This window comes from Chlorella variabilis, assembly GCF_000147415.1.
Source record: "Chlorella variabilis unplaced genomic scaffold CHLNCscaffold_13, whole genome shotgun sequence".
In the NCBI taxonomy this organism is placed as follows: domain Eukaryota; kingdom Viridiplantae; phylum Chlorophyta; class Trebouxiophyceae; order Chlorellales; family Chlorellaceae; genus Chlorella; species Chlorella variabilis.
The window spans coordinates 1,334,110-1,340,024 of NW_005435075.1; positions in this window are offsets into that span (position 1 = coordinate 1,334,110).

Genomic DNA, 5,915 nt, shown 5'->3' on the forward strand with positions numbered 1-5,915 from the left:
GCAAAGCGGCGTGCTGCCATCGTGGCAGTGCCGGCAGCGCGGCCGAGAAGCTGCAACTCAGCTACCTACGCCACCTGCTGGGGGTCCGGCAGAGCACCCCCAATGCGGCCCTCCTTGCGGAGACTGGCGAGCGCCCGCTGTGGCAGCGCTGGCTGCGGCGGGCAGCCAAACTCTGGAACAAGACGCTGGAGGAGCGTCCCGGCAGCCTGTTGCAGCAAGCGCTGTTGTCCAGCGTGCAGCTCGCAGATGGCGCCCACCCCCTGGCACAGCAGTCCTGGGCTGCCCAGCTGGCGGCCGGTCTCGCAGCGGTCGGCATGCAGCTGGACCTGCAGCAGCCAGCAACTGTTGACCTCGGCGAGCTGGGGGAAGCTGCGCAGCGCCGCCAGCTGGCGCAGCTCCAGGAGGCGCTGGCGAAGGGCGGCGCCAGCCGGCTGGAGCACTATGTGCACAACGTGGTGGGCGCCCTCAACCTGGCGCCCGCCATGTTTGGGCAGCGCGAGACCTACCTGGATGCAGTACGGCGTCGGCAGGACCGCGAGGCGCTGGCGCAGCTGCGCACCGGGTCGCATTGGGGCGCGGAAGAGTCCGGCCGCTGGACGCGGCGCCCCCGAGAGCAGCGAGTCTGCCCCCACTGCCACGACGGCATTGAAGATGCCCCCCACATGCTGCTCACCCGCCCCCTTTACGCCCCGCTGCGCCTCAACTTTCCTGACCTGTTTGCTGAGCCCCATCCTCCCCACCGCTTCCTCCGCCAGAAACCGTGCCGCCTCGCCGCCTTTGCTGCCGCCTGTCACCAGCGCTGGCTGACCGCCACCGTTGCGCTGCCTGCAGTCCCGCCCTGAACCCCCACTCTCATGTCCACCCCCTTTGCTCTTACCGCACCACACCTGCTCCACGACATGCAGTACTGCCTGCCCGCTCACACACTAAACGCTCGGTGACCTGTCAGTTGGCCTGTCCTGCCTGTTGTTCTACTGCTTCATCCCTCCTTGCTCGAACAACAAAGTCTGTGCTGCAAGCTTGTTCTTGCTGAAACCAGACTGTAAGCCCACACAAGCAAGCCTGGTTCCGGAGAGGACCAGCCTTAATCCTCTCGTCTGCGTGCGGCTGTTCCTTGAACCAAGGGTCGAGCAAGACCAGGCGCCCTCACGCTGAATGAATGAACCCTCACGCTGCTTTGCTCCTGAAACCTGCAGCCCCATCAGGCAGTGCGTGCTCACCTGCTCTCGCTGCGGAGCACTGGCAGACGGTGCGGCCGGGGGCAGCAGGGACATGATTCCAGCTGGGAGAGACGTGCACTGATGAGAGAGGAACAAGAAGAAGGATGGGAATACAGTGCCGACGTGAGGCGGGACGGTCGGCGGTACGCCGTGACTGCTCACCTCCCCGCTCTCGCGCTGTTGCTGCAAGAGACCCAGCCATCGCCACTTTTGGACTGGAGTCACGCGATGCTCCCCGCCAACCCACAAACCTTCTGGCCACAGCACCCATACACCCTTGAACACCAGTTGAAGTGGACGGTGTGGGCCGATGGCCCAAATGTGCGTGTTTACAGCAGCTGGACGTCCTGGCACAGAATGCCGGCGTTGGGATTTAAGCGGTGCCGGGGCCTTCCAAGCTTCAGTACCACAGCTCGGCCTCTAGCATCACGGCTGCAACGGCCAGACAAACGTGCGCCTGTTGGCCCACACTGTCCGCAAGCATCTACCTGACTGCCAACGTTTACACAAGCTACTTTTGAATCATGGAAAAAAGATAACAGGCACATCAAATGCTCAACCGGCACACCCCGCAGCCATGATCACCCCAACAATGGGGGGCGGCAGCGAAGTGCCCAGATCCTTCTGAGCGCGGTGCAGCGCCAGCGCCGCAATGAGCAGCCACTGCACATCCGGAGGTGGCAGGTGGCGCACCAGCTGGCGCGCCTGCTCGGCTGAGTGCGCCAGGGCAGCCGGAAGCGCTCGGCAGAGGCCGGGGCAGGGGGCTGGCACCAGCGCCCACTCCTTCCCAGACAGCGGCAAGCGGGCGATGACAATATCGGGATAAAGTGGCAGCACGGCAGGGCCGGCAGCAGACAGCGATGAGAGTACAGACAAGGCTGGATCTGCTGCCAAGAGGCAGCGCACAACCTTCAGGCTCGGCACTTCCCCATCATCGTCTTCACTTTCGTCAGACAAATTGTCTAAAACCAGCTGCAGCGGGGTCATGCCGGACCTCTCAACAGCCAGCGCTGCTCCGTGTGCTGCGGCCAGCAGCAGCTCGCATACCGCAGTGTGGCCTCCTACTGCAGCCCAGTGCAGTGGGAACCGACCGTGATTGTCAGCTGCTGTGGCTGTAGCTGGCGCCGCTGTCAGCAGCAGCTCGCATGCTGCAGTGTGGCCTCCGCGTGCAGCACGGTGTAGTGCAAGCATGCCGTCACAGTCAGCTGCTGTGGCTGTAGCTGGCGCCGCTGTCAGCAGCAGCTCGCATGTCGCAGTGTGCCCTTCAGAAGCAGCATGGTGCAGTGGAAGCGTGCCGTCACGGTCAGCTGTTGTGGCCGCGTCTGGTGCCGCGGCCAGCAGCAGCTCGCATGTCGCAGTGTACCCGCCAGCTGCAGCAAGGTGCAGCGGAAGCCAGTCGTCATTGGTGGCTGCTGTGGCCGTAGCTGGCGCCGCTGTCAGCAGCAGCTTGCATGCTGCTGCGTTTCCGTTGCAAGCTGCCAAGTGGAGCGGGAGTGAGCCTTCATTGTCAGCTGCTGTGGCTGTAGCTGGCGCCGCCACCAGCAGCATCCTGATGGCTGCCGCGTGGCCCTTCGCGGCAGCCATGAACAGCGGCGCCTGGCCCATGCTGTCCAACGCTGTGCCTAACTCCGGATCTGCCATCAGGAGCAGCTTGATCGCTGGTGTGTGGCCCAGGAAGGCTGCCGCATGGAGCAGCGTAAGCGAGTGTACCGGCTGGAAAACTGTATCTCAGGGGAAGCCAGGCCACACGTGTGTGCACTGGCTGGAGGCGCGTGGCGGCACTGTTGCATGGCCGATGGCCAGGCACGACTACAAGTGCTCACCTTCGGGCGGGTTCAGCTGGAATGCTGCACAGGCCTGCAGCTGCTGCACTAGCCGGGAGAAGCTCGTCCTGTTCATCTCGCAGCTGTTGATGGCACACAGTCGAAACCTGCAACGCGACGCTTTGGGTCAGGTAAGGATGACACGTTACTGAAAATGCTGCATGCGGCGGTGAAGCTGGACACAGAGGATGAGCAGCCACGGCCGAGGCCATCCTGACTGGCTCACCCCAGGAGGGCAGCCCACAGCGGCGGCGACCGCTGGCTGTGCAGCTCCAGCGCTTCAAAGGCCACCTGTCCATCAAGGCCCTCCTTCACTGCAGGGCAGGCGGCAACGTAGCGTTGCTTGCAGCCAAACAGCAGCCTCCGCTGTCGCTGCTGCCCTGCCACACGGCGGGAGCTCAAGGCACCCTTGCATCTGCCCAGAGCTCACTCACTTGCCAGCACGTCACAGACCAGCCCGGCCTCCTCGGCTGATAGCAGCCCTTTCACCTCGTGCTGCTCGCCGCCGTGCAAAAACAGGACCTGCTACAGCGGGAGGAGCCGCGGGCGGGCAGCGGCGGTTATTAGACGCCAGTGGCGCTGGCCACACCAACGTGGCCCGGGTATCGCAGCGCAATCCCTCACCTTGAAACTGCCTTCCTCGACGGCCTGGATGGCGCCCTTGGGCCCCGCATTGCCGCCCGCGGCCATTTCACCTCGGCGAAGTTGTGCCAGAAGGTGTTTGATTTGTAAAACTGGTCCGACAGTTGGGCAGTGTGTGTGATGGGATGGCGCTGTTGAAAAACGAAGGGCCAGCCCCATGAGGACCCTCAGGAGAAGCCGCCGCTGCGCGCTGCGCGGGCGCCGCCATCCTGCTGGCGCCTTCATGTCCTCCAACTTCGCCATCATTTCTTCCTCGAGCTTTCGTTTGTTTCAAGCAGTCTGCTGGAAGCCATCCTTAGCCTACAGCGCGCCCATGGGATGGATCCCACGTACCCTGATCGCCACCCTCCCGCACAGCATGCTCGCCGAGGACGCAGGCCAGCACGCCCCCACGACCGCCGAGGGCAGCCTGCTGGCCAAGGTGTGGGCTCTGCCAGAGGCGCAGCGCCCCGCCGCGCCGCCGCCGCCGCCGGTGTAGCAGGAGGTTCCGCCGCCGGCGTATTCTTTCTTTCTTTCTTTCTTTCTTTCTTTCTTTCTTTCTTTCTTTCTTTCTTTCTTTCTTTCTTTCTTTCTTTCTTTCTTTCTCTCCGCCGCCGGCTGGCTGCGGTGCAATGAGCTGTAGGACGACTTCAAGCGCCTGCTGGCAGCCTGACACGGCTGGTCCAAGGACTGGCGCTGCGAGCGGCGCTTCAGGGCGGTGTGGACGCTGTTTGCAGCCGTGGATGCGGCACCGGTGGCGCTGGAGGTGCCTACAGGGCACGGGGGCGGCAGGCATGCCTTGCTGCCTTGCATTGCGCAGGGCGCTTGCACCCACTTCTTTTCCGTAAGCCGTCTAACCCTCCCGCCGTGCAGGCCCAGCCCGCTGTCGCTGCATCCACCGGCCGCTGAGGCGGTGACGGCGCTCAGAACCAGGCCGCAGCAGCCACAGCTGCGCACCTGCTCCGGTTGCTGCAGTCGCCATCCATCCTGCGGACCGCCTACCACGTGTGCAGTTAGCCAGCGGGTGAGCCATCCATGTGGACAGGGAGGCGCCTGCTTGGCTGCTGCCTGGGGTGCAACCTTGTTGGCATGGCGGGCATGGTGTGGTCTCCCCAGACCAAGCTCACTGAACAAGCGGTGCACTCTCCCTGCAGGCCCACCACTGAAGGGCCGTCGGCCACGCGTGTCCGCACCCGCAGCTACGCGGCGGCGCCTGCCAGCGCGGCCCGCATCCCCAGCGCCCGCATGGCTGGCTCTGCCGACCTGCCGCCACAACCTGCCCTGCCGGCCTCAGCTGCATCCAGCAGCTGGCGCGGTGGTGCCGCCCTGCAGCGGCAGGCGGCAGGGTCCGTGGCACCGCCTGCTCTGGCTGCTGCTGCCACGCCTGTCTGAGACGCGGGGCGCAGGCGCCAGCCAGCCGGGCGGCCGCACACCCCGCGTGCAGCCTGGCGAGGGGTGGGTGCAGGCCTCAGCCTGACCTGAGGTGGCGCGTGTGCCTGCGTGGATGGCCTGCCATGGTGCTTTGGCCACACAGCCCGTGAGCAGGCTCCCTGCCCGCCCTTCTCCCTGCAGGCCCAGCTCCGCGGCATCAACACCGCGCCCCGGCAACCACACCAGCAGGGGGCAGCCGTCCAGCGTGAGCGGCACGGGCCGCGCTGCTGGTGCTGGCCGCCTGGCGGCGGCGGCGCCGGCCCCGCCGCCAGAGGCAGGCCCCGCTGGCCAAGGCGCGCGATCCAGCGTGCGGCTCGGCTCGGCAACGGGCGAGGCCGGCGGCGGCGGGCGCAGTCGTGGCCAGGAGCCGAAGTAGCAGTAGACGGGCTGCCCACCGGACGATGGGAAAGTGGCAGCAGGGCGATGCGTGCCCTTGGGCAAGACGGGGTTGGGCTGCCCCCTGCTGCTCTTGCGACACTGCAGCCACCTGCCGTGAGAACTGGAACAATCCTTGTGCTGGCTACACGCTGTAAACACCCAGCAGCACAGACACGATGCTGCACCCAGCCCATGTCATTTGCTTTCTGGCTGTCTCAGACTTAGGCAGGCAAGCAGCAGTAGATTTAAAAGGCTCAATGGTGACATGCCTGCTGTGTAGACTGCTGTGCCCGGTCGCCTCCCTCCCCACCAGTGCCGCTGCCGGGCTGCACCAGGTTGAGCGGCACAGGAGCCCAACGCTCGAATGCATGGGCAGCAGCGCCGGGGCCGCATGGATCACGAGCGCAGGAGGTGTGGTGCGCCTCAAGCTGCGGCCTGCTGG